Source organism: Nicotiana tabacum, chromosome 11 (genome assembly GCF_000715075.1).
Source record: "Nicotiana tabacum cultivar K326 chromosome 11, ASM71507v2, whole genome shotgun sequence".
In the NCBI taxonomy this organism is placed as follows: domain Eukaryota; kingdom Viridiplantae; phylum Streptophyta; class Magnoliopsida; order Solanales; family Solanaceae; genus Nicotiana; species Nicotiana tabacum.
In genome coordinates, this window is record NC_134090.1 from 75,098,449 (window position 1) to 75,114,418 (window position 15,970).

Sequence of the window (15,970 nt, forward strand, 5' to 3'; positions counted from 1 at the left end):
TATAAATCTAAGATATCTATTCCTTCTGATAGAATTAGTCATGTATATCCTTGTTCCATTATGTTAATTATTTCAAAAGAAATTAAAATATCGTAAATTTTTCTTCTAATGTCGTTATTAAGTTGGTTCAAGGTATATAATATGAGTATTTTGTAATCATTATTGTTATCTAGTAAATAAGTGGGGTTGTTCATAGGATATTATTATTTTTCAGTATTATTCTTATCATGTTTTTACTAAACATATTCCCTCTAACCTCTTTGTTTATCATAGCGTTCATCATGTTTTAATAGGTTATACTGAACAATCTTTTCTGGTCACTACCATGTTTTTCTTGCTTCAATCATTTTCCCTAACAGCGCCTCAACTTTGTCTACTCCCCTAAACAACTTCCATGCCTACCGGTTTCGACCTTAGGATGGCATAGTCTGGGCTTAACTACTCTCAGCATTATTAGACATGGCAAACTTTCTCAAGATGTTCTTTATAACAGTACTACAACATGATAAGCAGTTATGATATTCAAGAGATTATAAGGAATATAAAGATTTAGTTAGACATGATTATGAATAAACTTACCTGTTCTTGTAACTCGTTTGAATGATCCATAGTTGTTAAGACTTTGTATATAACTTCAAATATTTCTTAAGAGATAGAGAAGATAAGACAACCTACCTAGGGTGTGTCCTCTCCTCTTCGGATTTACAAACTATATATAGAAAATTGAAACGACTCCTACTGTTTACAAATGACTCTTCATGACTGACCTTTACTGTTCATGAATATGACTTATACTATTTACTTTACGACTTTTTAACATGACTCTTACTATTCATGAATGACCTTTACTATTCATGAATATGACTCATACTTTACGACTTTTTTACATGACTCTTACTATTCACACTATTTTCTTTACGACTTTTTTACATTATTTGTTTTCAATAGCTGTCTTCCTTATTTGTCTTCTTGCTGATATCTTCATTCCAGTGCATCTTCATTCCAGTTGCACTTCTGGTACATGGTTATCTTCTCCGTTGCATTTAGAACATATATGATCTGGATATTGGTGTCCTACTAATTTGCAGTATCTTGTCAATAATTCATTGGAAATAAATCCTTTCTTTAGTGCTCTTGTAGTTGGTTGTATCTCTGGTTTTAGTAACGATAAAATCCATTTTTGGACTTCATCCATATCTCCTTGTCGTAGTTCTCTTGAATTGGCATATATCATTAGCTGGTCTCTTGAGTAGTAGCTCCAGATAGCATTTTCTTGTAAATAATTGTTGGCTAGCTCTTGTATAATGGTTGCTATGCCAATTATTCTTTTGTTGGCATAAAATCCTGGTATCTCAATTTTCGGTATTTCTGGTTGTTGTTCAATTTCTTCTGGTATTATCATATCTCGTGTTAAGCCTATTTTTACAACTTGTATAATAGGTTTTATTTCATCATATAGTATCTCAGCTGGTGCTGTATAGAATTTTATAAAAAATAAGTTTCCTTTTGTAATTCTTTTGAATGTAATAAATGCTTTGTATAGCTCTGGTATTCCACTTATCTCTTCCACATCATAGGTATATACCGTACTAAGTAATCCATAGTCTTAACATGTTTTTACTAAATTGGCTCTAGTTTTTGGCTGTGCAATAAGCCTATTATATCCTTGGAGTTTCTGGGTTATATAATCCTGTGTTGGATCTGTGGTAGTAGTTGCTCTGGGGTTTAGGTTTAGGAATGTTTGAATTTTGTATATATTCTCAATATAGGTCTGAGTAATATGGTTGTATATCTTTTTGTTTTGGTGTAGGCTGTTGGCATAGGTTGAGGTTTGTGGTGTCGTAACTATTGTTTCTTTTGGCCTTTTCGGAGTAATTGGTTTATCAAATATGTTGTTTAAATTGACATTGGTATGTGGCTTCTTGTTAACTTATTTACTTGTACCTGCAGCTGTATATAAACCAACTGTGTTATGGGTTTTTTGGAGTTTCCCAACGTCTCCTTCTAACTCTGGAAGTTTAGAGTCTTCCGATCGACTTAGCTCCGCATTTTTATAGTCATGCTGCTGACTTGACTGGCTTTTCTCTAGCTGTTGTAATCTTTTTCCCATACCATCCATCTGTAAAGATAACGTAGTAAGGATTGCAAATATATCTTTTGATTCTTGGCTTTCATCTGTTTGGGTACCTTTGTCTTGATAGGTAGTCTGCAATAACATTTTTGTCAGTTCTTATTACTTCAATTGTAAATGTAAAATTCTGTATATTTAATACAAGTCTTCTTATTTCCTTTGTAGTTACTGAATCTTGTATTTTCCGTGTTATCCACCATTTTACTTGTGTATTATCTGCTCTTACAATAAACTTGTTATAAACGATATATGGCTCAGATGATAACAAACATTTATATAATCCAAATAGTTCTTTCCTATTTATCTCCCATTTTAATTGTGGTTCCGTATATGATCCTGAATAATATCTACAATAGTGTTCAATCTTTTCATTATCATATTTATATTTTAGAACTCCTCTGTAGCTGTGATCACTAGAATCAGTTTCTACTATGTATGTGAACTGTCTTTTTTTATCTAGGAAATATAGTTTTGGTAATTTTTTACACATATTTTTGATCTTCTTTATATGTATTTTATCTTTTTCGTCAAAATGGTATTCTACATCCTTTTTAAATTTTTTCTGTAATGGTTTTAAGTTCTCTACTAATTTAGGGATATATTCTCTTACTTGGTTAACCAATCCTAAAAATGATTGTAACTTCTTTTTTGTATCAAGTGTTTCATTTAAGTTAATTATTTTTTGTACTATATGAGTTTGCATTTTTATTCCATTTTTATCTATTTGTATACCTAAGAATTCTATTTGATTTTTCATTACTTCTGCTTTCTTTTTACTTAAACTAATTCCTGATATTTCTACAATGTGTATGAACTTTTCTAGTAGTTTTATATGTTCGTTCTCTGTTCTAGAATATAACAGTATATCATCTATATATGTTATACAATTTTCTAATTGGTTAAAATAGTTATCCATAAAATGTTGGTATCTACCTGGTGCATTTTTATATCCAAACGGTAATACGTTCCATTCGTAAAATCCTTGTGGTACTGTGAATGCTGTTAACTTTTTAGATTCGTCTTCTAGTTTTAAATGGTAAAATCCTGATTTACAGTCAAATTTACTAAAATAGTTATATCCTTGTATTTGTCTGATTTTTAGTATTTTATTTGGTATCGGATAATTATATGTTTTTGTTTTTGCATTTAAATTTCTATAATCTACAACCATACGACTTTTTCCTCGTTTTTGTTCGCTATGCTTATTTACTATAAATGCTGGGCTAGTGTGTTTACTATTACTTTCTTGTATGTACTTATTGTCTAACAATTCCTGTATGTGTATTTTAAATTCTGTTAGATCATTAAAATTGTATTTCAATGGTTTCTGTGTTATTATACTATTTTCATCTATTAGTTCAATTTTTATTTTTGTTTTATGCTTTTCCCAACCTTGTAGTGGATTATCATTATATAGTAGTTCTAATTTATCTTGGAGTAGTTTTATCTTATTTATTGAGAAAATGATTATTTCTATATTATGGTTGCTTTGTATCATATTTTCTAATTTCTGGGTAATTTTTTCACTTCCCTTAATCCAGGGTGTTGTTTTTCTCACTTTATTATTTACTCTTTTTGCTCCTAATTTTTGCTTACACGGAGTAGTAAACCACCAATGTGTTTTTGTTATAATATGTGGGTATAACTTATCTAAAAATGGCATTCCTAATAATATATCCTTATTTGTGAATTCATAACTATATATTTCTTCTATGGTTAATATTTTATACCATATTTGTATTTTTAGATTCCTTACTTTGTATGTTATCATACTTCCCTCATTGTTAAATCCTGTTACTACTATGGGTTTTTTTAGCTTTTCCCATTTACTTTCTGGTAGACAATTATGCCTACACATGTTAGCCTCTGCTCCTGTATCCATCATAGGTGTATAATATCTATTATAGTATCCTTCTATTATTATTTTGGCAAGTATGTATATTTTTGGCATTATATTAATGTTCTTTTTATTATTATTTTCTTATTTTCATAACTTATTGTTAATTGTCTATCTTCTAATTTATATGGTTTGACTTTTTCTAACCATTTTATTCCTAGTGCAATATTTTTATCTCCTTGATATATTTTAAAATTTATTAATATTGGTATGCCTCCAATAATTAATTCTTTTTCAGTTGTTTCTTCATTTTTTCTTAATGCTTTTGGTAATTCTGAAATTTGCTGTTCTATCGTCACTATCTCTTGTTCTGGTATTAATTCTCTTATAACATAATTCTCTTCTTGCCCTGTATTTATTAATATTAAATATTTTCTTTGGTCCATTATTCCTGTTATATAATAATGATGTGGGGTTATTTCTTCTATTTTTTGTTCTATTAATTTTTGTGGAGTTATGTAATCTATTCTTCTTGATGTACTTCTTGATGTACTTATTCTTGACGATGTCTCTGGTATTTCATTATTTGTTCGTTTTGACGTGCTTAATCTTTCTTTTACTATTTCTAAATCTTCTTCTATATCCATTTCCTTATAACTATAATCATTGTTGTCTATAACTGATACTACTCTTTCAAATGGATTTTCTATTTTTATTTTATTTATTTTATTTTTAGCTGTTATCTTATGTTTTGTTGTTAAAACATATAGATTTTTACATCTTGCTGTAAATATCTTACTTCCTGGTGCTAGTTCTATTCCAGACATTTTCCAGTATAGCACTAATGATTTATCTATATTTTTATCATCAATTGCTACTGAATAGTTGGCACTTATTATGAATTTGAATTTTTGGTATATTAAGTTACCTCTTACTGCACTTATTATACTCTTTTCTATAGGTTGTACAATTCTATCTTCTGCCAAGTATATTTCTATAGGGGTATCTATTCCTTCTCTAAAACATGCTTTTATTAGTATCTCCGTTCCTCCTAAGTGTACATATTTTATTGGATTTTTTGCTTTTATATCTTGTATTTCTTTGTTTAATAGTTTTTTATTTAAAATTGATATTCTTGCTTTACCTTTAATGTATTTACAGTCTATTATGTGTTCTCTTTGGCTTACTACATAATATTCTTCTTTTTGTCTTTTAAACCAATTCTTTAGTGTTGGTACTTCTAATATTTTGTCTATGCTTAGATCCAATTCTTTTCCTTTTATTTGTTCAATTATAGTGGCGTCAAAAATTATTTTTGTTCTGAAGATTGTTCATCTTGGTGTTCTTCTTGCTGTATAATTTGTATGTCTTTTTCAGTCATAATTATCTTCGTCTGATTCTTCTATTTCATTATTATTTATATCCTTTTCATTCTCTGAGAACTCGTTTTCTGATATCTCATATATGCTATCTTCACTGCCTAATTCATAATCTACATATTCTATTTGTGTATATTTATCATTGTCTATCATTATTTCGGTAATTTGTTTCTTCTTTGGGTTTTTTTGGTAATCTGCAATCTTTAGCTAAGTGTCCTAGCTTTCCACAATTGTAACAAGTACATTCTGTTAGTTTTTTCTTTTTTCTATATGGTTTTTTATATTTGTAATTTTTTACATAATATCTTCCTCTTGGTTTCTTATACTTATATTTGGATTTATATCTTTTTCTCTTTCCTTCTTTTTTGTAATATTTATCTGTGCAGCCAAATTGGGGTGCTATTATATTTTTGCAACATGCCAAATTTTTTACTAATATTTTATCCATTTTGATATTTTCTTTATATTTTTCACATAATTCTATAAACCAGTTTTGTAGAAATTTTATTCGAGCTCCTAGAGTATCTGCTAGTTCTGCTTCATTCCAATTTTTAATTATTTTTGAGCTAAACGGTTCTGGTAATTTTGTAAAATATAATTTTCTTATCTCCTTACTTTCATCCGGACTATATGTTCCTTTATAATAATAGTCTCTAAATGCACAAGTATATTCGTCTATATAACACATATTACATATTGCTAATTTTGTCATTAAATTTCTATTTGTAGTCTTTTCTTTATTTTGTTCTTCTACTTCTGTTGTCATACTACTAAATTCATTTCTTATTGCTATTTCATATTTATTCAATATATCTGTAACTGTTGTTGCAGCTGTACCATCAAGTTTTTTATTACTTCTTAATGTATCTAAGCTTTCACTTGATAAATTTTGTAACCATAGTTTTACCGTTCCTATGAGTGTTCTTTCTATATATCCTGGTGTTTCAGCTATTACTATTTTATTATTTATTAGTTGTTTTGAGATGTACCCTATCCATAATTGGATTGTTTTATTTATATCTGCTACACAATCTAGATCTAAAAAATTACATTGTTCAGTTATTTGTCTTGGTGTCCATTTCCTATTTAGCCTTTTATCCCATAATATTTTATTTCTATCATATGAATCATAACTTACTCTGTAATAGGTTGGGTTTAGTTGTCTTGGATTTTTTACTCCTGATGTACTTGGTTTATCTTCGGCCATATCCCCTGTATTTATTTCTGGATTTATTTTTATCTTTTGTGTTTTTTCTATAAGTTCTGTGTACGTCTCACTTGTTTCTGAATAGTTTTCTACTAGATCTTTGTCGTCATCACTTTGGTCATTTATTTCATTTATGCTTATATTTGGTGGATTATCCTGTACCTCTTCTAACTGTATTTTAAATTTTTCTATCTCATTTGTCAGTCTTAGCTCTTGTTCTTCTTCTTTACGTTTTTCTTTTTCTTTTAGTTTATTAGCATATAGCTGTTTTAGCATTTCTAATTCTGTATTTTAGTGTTTTTTACTTCTTCTATCTGTTGTATTTTTTCTTTAGCTTGCTGTTGTATTTCTTTAATTTCTCGTTTTCTGTCTATTTCTTCGTTTTCTTTTGTTATTCTAACCATTGCGGTTAAACTATCTTCTAGTTTTACAGTTTCTTTTTCTAACATTAAGTTCAGGTTATTTCCTATTTTCTTGTATCTTCTTCCTAAGTTGGAAAATATTATTGTTATTTTTAATCCTTCTGGATTTTCATATGTTTTTTCTTCTAGTGCGAATTCTTCTTTATTCATCTTTTATTTTTAAGATGACAAATATATTTATATTCTGTTTTAGATATTATATCAATTAATTCAGACAGCCTAGCTTTGTTTATTTTTGTAATACTTAGGTATTCATATTCTAGGTATAGTTTTTTCAGTTTCTTTCTTATTTTCTTTGATTTTTTAGCTATTTTAATCTGCATATTTTCTGTAATTGACGCACTGTTTATGGATATTTTTTGCGGATTTGTACTATCAATTTCAGTGTTATTTTCCATGATTTTACTTCTTAGAGTAAATGTTTATTTATCAGTTTCATAGCTCTGATACCAATTTTAAAGGTAGGTTGTGGCAAGTGGAATTAGCCTTGAAAGTTCTTTTATATTTTCTCCGATATACTCTAAGTATTGGATATCTTGGGTCTTTTGATATTCTTCTATATTGTCTTTTAATAATAAAGACAATAAATTTATATTTTCTAAAGTTTGTAACCAGTGCTTGATATATTCGTAGTTGATCATTAATCTGAATATAAGTCTAGTTCATATAAATCTAAGATATCTATTCCTTCTGATAGAATTAGTCTTGTATATCCTTGTTCCATTATGTTAATTATTTCTAAAGAAATTAAAATATCGTAAATTTTTCTTCTAATGTCGTTATTAAGTTGGTTCAAGATATATAATATGAGTATTTTGTAATCATTATTGTTATCTAGTAAATAAGTGGGGTTGTTCATAGGATATTATTATTTTTCAGTATTATTCTTATCATGTTTTTACTAAACATATTCCCTCTAACCTCTTTGTTTATTATAGCGTTCATCATGTTTTAATAGGTTATAGCCAGAAAGCACCCAACAGCAACGATTCCCGGTTTATTGATTGATGTTGATAGAGATTTGGATAATGGGTTCGAGAGGTTGTTTAGTGATGTTAACATGGTGGAAACTGGAGAAGGATCAAGTCAAATGGATGTGCAATTCGTTGGGCCAAGTGCAAAGATCAGTAATTTGGAAGCTACTCCTCTTCCTACTCGGAAGGAGCTTTGGTAGTGGGCTTTGATTTTTCTTTCAGTTTATCTAGATTATTCCAGGGTTGTAATCCAGATTCTATGTTTCGTCCATTTGGATGTATTAAACCTTGTTATCTTTAAAATTCAATGAAATGCAATTTCCCTTTTCTTTGTCATTCCTAATAATTTTCTTTTTGTTTTTCTTTTCTTTTTTATACAGTTCTTTTTACGCTGGTTCTAATGACATTGCATGCATAAGGAATCCTCAGCCCAGTCTTAAACATGAATCTGATTTTGAAATAATAATTCAAGAAGTAGATTGTGACTACGAATCGGAATACGATGAGGATGAAGGCTTCGAAGATATTACTAAGGAGTTAATTCACTTCAAAGAAAAACCCAAACCCAACCTGAATGAAACAGAAGCCGTCAATTTAGGGGATGCAGATAATATCCGAAAGACTAAAATAAGTGTCCACCTCGAGCCAAAGATCCGGGAAGAGTTAATCAAAGAACTCATCGAATACAGAGAAGTTTTTGCGCGGTCATATGACGACATGCCGGGTTTAAGAACTGATCTAGTGGCCCACAAATTGCCCACTGATCAAACGGTTCCCCCTGTCAAGCAAAAATTGAGAAAGTTCAAAACTGATATGAGTGTGAAGATTAAATAAGAAATCACCAAGCAGTTGGATGCAAAGGTCATTCGGGTCACCCGATATCCTGTCTGGTTGGCTAATGTTGTGCCTATGCCGAAAAAGGATGGCAAGATCAGAGTATGCATCGATTACCACAATCTTAACAAAGCAAGTCCGAAGGTTAACTTCCCACTACCCAATATCCACATTTTGATCGATAATTGTGCCAAGCGTGAGATTGAATCTTTTGTGGATTGCTATGCCAACTATCATCAGATTCTAATGGATGACGAAGATGCAAAAAAGACGACATTCATCACGCCATGGGGAACTTATTGCTACCGGGTAATGCCATTTGGTTTGAAGAACGTTGGGGCAACTTATAGGAGGGCAATGACTATTGTGTTTCATGATATGATACACAAGGAGATTGAGGTATACGTAGAGGATGTGATCATAAAATCAAAGCATTAGGCCGACCACATTGGGGATTTGAGGAAATTCTTCCAGAGGCTTCGCATGTACAACCTCAAGCTTAATCCTGCCAAGTGCGCATTTGGTATTCCATCCGGAAAGCTGTTGGGGTACATAGTCAGCCGTCGAGTCATTGAGTTGGACCCGTCAAAGATCAAAGCCATCTAAGAATTGCCACCCCCGAGGAACAAGACTAAGGTGATGAGTCTGTTAGGGAGGTTGAACTACATCAGCAGGTTTATTGCTCAGCTCACGACAACTTGTGAGCCTATTTTCAAGTTGTTGAAGAAGGATGTTGCGGTCAAGTGGACTGATGATTGTCAAGAAGCATTTGATAAGATAAAAGGATACTTGTCAAACCCCCCTGTGCTGGTTCCGCCAGAACCATGGAGACCTTTGATTCATTACTTAACAGTCCTGGAAAATTTATTTGGCTGTGTATTGGGGCAGCATGACATCACCGGCAGAAAGGAATAGGCCATCTACTATCTTAACAAGAAATTCACAGCTTATGAGGTTAAGTACACTCATCTGGAAAGGACATGTTGCGCCCTAACTTGGGTGGCTCAGAAATTGAAACATTATTTGTCATCCTACACTACTTACCTCATTTCGCGCTTGGATCTATTGAATTATATCTTTCAAAAGCCTATGCCGATAGGAAGACTTGCGAAGTGTCATACTTTGCTCACAGAGTTTGACATCATCTATGTGACTCGGACTGCGATGAAAGCCCAAGCATTTGCCGATCATTTGGCCGAAAACCCAGTCGATGATGAGTTCGAGCCATTGAAAACTAGTTTTCCCGATGAAGAGGTGATGCATATCGACGAAATGGAGCAGATTGAGAAACTAGTTTGGAAACTTTTCTTTGACGGGGCTGCCAACATGAAAGGAGTTCGAATAGGGGCTGTGCTTATTTCTAAAACAGGGCATCACTATCCTGTTACGGCTCAACTTCAGTTTTATTGCACCAATAATATGGCTGAATATGAGGCATGCATTTTAGGTTTGAGGCTAGCTGCAGACATGTATGTCCAGGAAGTTTTGGTCTTGGGAGACTCGGATCTTCTAGTACATCAAATTCAAGGAGAATGGGAAACACGAAATTTGAAGCTCATACCGTACTGACAATGTTTGCATGATCTTTGTCAACGATTTCGATCAGTGGAGTTCAAGCATATTCCAAGGGTCCATAATGAGGTTGTCGATGCTTTGGCTACCCTGGCATCAATGTTACACCATCCGGACAAAGCTTATGTCGATCCTATGCATATTCAAGTCCGAGATCAGCATGCTTACTGTAATATGACAGAAGAAGAACTTGATGGCGAACCATGGTTCCACGATATCAAGGAATACATCAGAATGGGGATATATCCAGTGCAAGCCACAGGGGATCAAAAGAGAATAATTCGACGGTTGGCAAGTGGGTTTTTCTTAAATGGAGGAATTTTGTATAAAAGAACTCCAGACCTTGGATTGTTAAGATGCATAGATGCTAGACAAGCTACGACTGTCATGTCCGAAGTACATTCGGGAGTCTGCGGGCCACATATGAGCGGATATGTGCTGGCAAAGAAAATTCTCCGAGCAGGTTATTATTGGCTCACCATGGAGCGAGATTGTATCATTTTTGTGCACAAATGTCATCAGTGCCAGATACAAGGAAATTTGATTCATTCTCCACCATCAGAATTACACACATTGTCAGCACCATGGCCCTTCATTGCTTGGGGCATGGATGTCATTGGACCAATCGAGCCAGCAGCATCCAATGGGCACAGATTCATTATGGTGGCCATTGATTATTTTAACAAGTGGGTTGAGGCTAAAACTTTCAAGTCTGTAACCAAGAAAGTAATGGTTGATTTTGTTCACTCAAATATCATCTGTCGATTTGGAATCCCAAAGGTGATCATCACGGATAATGGTGCTAATCTTAATAGCAATCTGATGAAAGAGGTATGTCAACAGTTTAAGATTACACATCACAATTCTACCCCATATCGTCCCAAGGCGAATGGAGCAGTCGAGGCAGCCAACAAAAACATAAAGAAGATACTTTAGAAAATGGTAGAAGGTTCGAGACAATGGCATGAAAAATTACCATTTGCATTGTTGGGTTATCGCACTACTGTCCGTACTTCAGTAGGTGCAACTCCTTATTTGTTGGTATATGGCACTGAAGTAGTAATACCTATAGAAGTTGAAATCCTGTCCCTTCGGATTGTCGCTGAGGCTGAGATTGATGATGATGAATGGGTCAAAACCCGTTTGGAGCAGTTGAACTTGATTGATGAAAAACGATTGGCAGCAGTGTGTCATGGCCAGTTATATCAAAAGAGAATGGCAAGAGCATACAACAAGAAGGTGCGCCCCCGGAAGTTTGAAGTAGGTCAGCAAGTGTTGAAGAATATTCTTCCACATCAGGCTGAAGCAAAAGGCATGTTCGCCCGGAATTGGCAAGGGTCATTCATTGTGACCAGAGTATTGTCCAATGGTGCTTTATGTTTAACAGATATCGAAGGAAAATGCATAGACATGCTATAAATTCTGATGCAGTCAAGAGATATTATGTATAATTTCTTTGGTATAATTGTTGATTATTTGTATTTGGCATTATTTCGAAGAATGAAATGACGAAGACAATTTGTTCTGCTATCTAAACACTTTACCCTTTTGTTCCTCTTTTTGAGCCTTATTTATTTCTTTCATACCCTTCTTTTGGAATCAATAACGAAAAAAAGAGAAAAGAAAGATAGAAAAGAAAAGAAGCGAAAAGAGAAAGTACAAGAAAACAAAGAAATTTGTGTGAACTACATTTGACCTGATTCTTGTTAAGGATACATAGGCAGCTTCATGGCTCGATCATAGTAAAATAAAATATCAAAAGATGCCCAAGCAAGAAATTGGGCAGAAGTTGTGATTGTGATAAGAAATCTGATTCCAAAAGTTATAATTCTAACCCATTTGAGTTGCTTGGAGCCTTTTCGATACCCTTTTCTCTCCAAACATATCCAAGAACCCACATGGCTATCCAAAGAAAGACCTCCTGATCCGTCTTCGAGAGATGCCAAATCAAGCAAGTAAAGAGAATTCATATCATGGGCAACACTCTGGTTTAAGCAAGAGAAATCAAAAAATGAGAGAGTCGTATTGGTGAAAACCCTCATGGGCACCATGAGGCGACGAAAGTTGAGAGAAAGTAAAAATGAGAGAGTCTTATCGGTGAAAACCTTCGTGGGCACCATGAGGCGACAAGAAATCGAGGAATGAACAAATGAGAGAGGTTTGTCGGTGAAAACCCTTCAGGGCACTACAAGTCGAACAAGGTTCGTAAGTTGGCAGAAAGTAAATTTAGTTGTTTAATTCTTGGAGTACAAAGTAAAACAATTGGAAAGGAGATTGGTTAAATAGACTGGGCTGATTAATCCAAAATGCATACCACGATAATCGGTGCCAGTAACTGCCCTCAGATAAGTTTCTTTTCCTATCTCCAACAGTCATCCAAATTTGGATTTTTCTTCTTTATTCTTAATTCCCAAAATCATCGCATTTCATTGCTATTAATTTTATTCCTCTAAAGCTCTTCCAAGGTTAGCCTTGTAAGAAGGAATTTCCGAGTTTACTACCAGTTTCAAAATTGCACACAGTAAAATACGGCTAGGACATGCCGGAGATAATATGATGAAAAGTGGGACATAGGGTGTAAACAAAGGTTATATCGGTGGAATGGTTCAGTAATGTCGTGGGAGATGTACATGTTCAGGCAGAAAGGTCGGAAGTGGAGAACAACAGTTGGGGGATCCTGAAGTTAAGGATCAGTCAGAAGGTCAAAACAATCATTCGACCAGTTCGAGGAAGTCGGTCAAAGCAAGGCATGGCAAAGAGAAAACCATCCCCAGCAAGAATGCCACAACTAACCACCACGTTTTAAACTAACAAGGTTTTCTTTGATTTGAAACAGGGGCAAAGATGGCATTTGTTTCAGGAAGCACCCTATAAGGAAAGAAAGTACCATGCAGGTTTGATCGCAGAAATTTCAGGACCCTCCTGGATAATGGGACTTAGCTTTAATTCGAAATATTCATGAGTACAATATCTAGCATAAGCTCTACTTTGTGAAAATATAAGTTGGTTTGAATTTTTTTTATTTGTTTCTAAGACAAGACACAATTCAAAACTTCAAGACCTTCCTGGAAAATGGGACCTAAGTTAAAATCCAAAACAATAATAAGTAGTAAATATAAGACAAATGTGCACCAAAAGGAATATAAGTTGGATTCAAAGTTCGCATAAGAGTTTTCAGGACCCACCTGAATAATAGGACGTAACTTTAAGCATTCCATTAGATAAGTAAGTGTTGTTATAAGAGAGTACAGTTTAGCGTTGAAATTGTCATTCGTAAGATAAGCTTTAATTCGAAATTTAAGGACCCTCCTGGATAATGGGATATAGCTTTAAGACTGTCTTACATAACAAGATTCGACGGAAGTCATACCTCTAAAAATATAATGTAGCTTTGGAAACTTACTAGAGATTTTCAGGACCATCCTAGATAATGGGATATAGTTGCAGATTGTTAGAGATATTTGGTAAAAGGATTCAATTAACACTCACAGATGTGCCCGGTTACCAAACTGGGGCAGAAAATTTTATTTTATTGTCTATTTTGCTGAAGTCAGATGCCCGTCTCAAGAACAGGGAAGAACAATCCGGATATTAAAGATAAAAAGCAAAGCATGACCAAGTAATCAAGGGCCCACCTGGAGAACAAGGGAAAACAAATCAAGTTTCAAGGAAGATTGGCACAAGTATTGGTAATTAGGTGCCCACCTGGAGGAACGAGGGAGAACAAGTCAAAGAAAGGCAGTTGCAAGAAGAAGATGATTCAAATTTCAGAAATCAGGCATCCACCTAGAAAACAAGGAAAAGTAGTTAAAGATTCAGCAATCAGGCATCCACCTGGAGAACAAGGAAAAGTAGTTAAAGATTCAGCAATCAGGCATCCACCTGGAGAACAAAGAAAGACAGTTGAAATATATACAATCAGGCATCCACCTAAAGAACAAAGAATAACGGTTGAAATATCAGCAATTAGGCACCCACCTGGAGAACAAGGAACAACAGTTAAAGTATCAGCAACCAGGCGCCCACCTGGAGGAACGAGGGAGAACAAGCCAAAGGAAAAGCAGTTAAAAATTCAGCAATCAGGCATCCACCTAGAGAACAAGAGAAACTGTTCAAATCAAGCAATCAGGCGTCCACCTAGAGAACAAGGAAAAATAGTTGAAGTATCAACAATCAGGCGTCCACCTGGAGAACAAGGAAAAGCAGTTGAAGATTCAGTAATCAGGCATCCACCTGGAGAATAAGGAACAACAGTTAAAGTTTCAGCAATCAGGCGCCCACCTGGAGAGCAAGGGAATACAACTCAGGTCAAGTAGTCAGGAGCCCACCTGGAGAACAAGGGAACACAACCCAAGTTTTGGAAGTCAGATGCCCACCTGAAGAACAGGGAAGGACAACACTAATTTCAAAGAATAGAAAGCAGTTCACGTTTTGGTAATCAAGAGCCCGCCTGGAAAACAAAGGAGGCAATACAATTCAAGTTTCAGTAATCAGGAGCTTGCCTGGAGAACGAAGGGGGGAAGCAATTCAAGTCCAAGCAATCAGGGGTCCACCTAGAGAACAGAGATAGGAAACAATGGTCAAAGGAAGACATTTAAAGGTTCAGCAACGAGGTGCCTGCCTGGAGGAGAGGGAAAGCATCTACAAAATACAATTCAGGTCAGCAACAAAGGAACTTCTCAATACAAGTCAACAAGGCAACAACAGTCACAAGACCAAGTTTGAAAATAAATCTTTGTAAAGCATAGATTATAGCTTAGTCTAGCTTCTTCATTTTTGTCATGGTGTAATAAGAATGTCAGTAAGCAGTATCAGCAGCAGCAGTAGTAACAGTGAAACCACCGCTTCATGGTAGTCCCTGCTACCAAAACTTTCGAAGTACATTGACCTGATTCCTTTATAGCCAAGGATATGTAGGAAACCTTTGAAGCAGAGTTTGGTCAAATCTTTCAAAAAATGCTTCCCACGGAGTATTCTAACGGGCAAAAATCGCTTGGATCCGCTCGCTTTATCTTTTCACGAAAACTCTTCGTGTTTCCGGGCAAAGAGGGGCAGCTGTGAGCACGTAATTTTTGCCTCACACGAATTACTCCAAAAGAATTCCCAAAATTAGGTCTTTTCTTTAATTATGTGTTATTCTAAGAATTACTGTGCGATTTTCCTGATAGTTTGCATGTTTTTGTGTGCATGTTTAATTTTATTAATGCATTAAAAATAAAAAAATATAGCATATGCACTTAGGATTTGATTTTTTATATTTGTCGGGTTAATTTAGTAAATTGTTGTTTTACAAAATGAAAAAACCACAAAAAATAACATATTTTTGCATTTTAGTGTTTAATGTCAAAATTTTGTGATTTTCTTTTAGTTCGGTATTTAATTATTTATGATAAGTATTATTTAAAGTTAATCAGTATTTTTTAAGTTAATTTGGGTTTTTTATAATTTAATTTAGGATTTTAGTTTTAATTTTGAAAAATAGTTGGGAAATAAATAGAAAAGGAAAAGATTAAATAAAAGAGAAGGAAATCAAATTTGGGCCAAATTCAATTTAATTCAAGAGGCCCAAATAAAATACACCTGAAACCCGCCCCAGTCCAGCCCAAAACCAGGC

The 15,970-nt window shown here is 33.8% G+C and overlaps 1 pseudogene; it reads right to left on the reverse strand.

Moving 5' to 3' along the window:
- Positions 1-997: 997 nt before the first annotated feature.
- On the reverse strand, positions 998-2,119 carry LOC142165896 (uncharacterized; annotated as a pseudogene).
- Between the last annotated feature and the right edge of the window lie 13,851 nt (positions 2,120-15,970).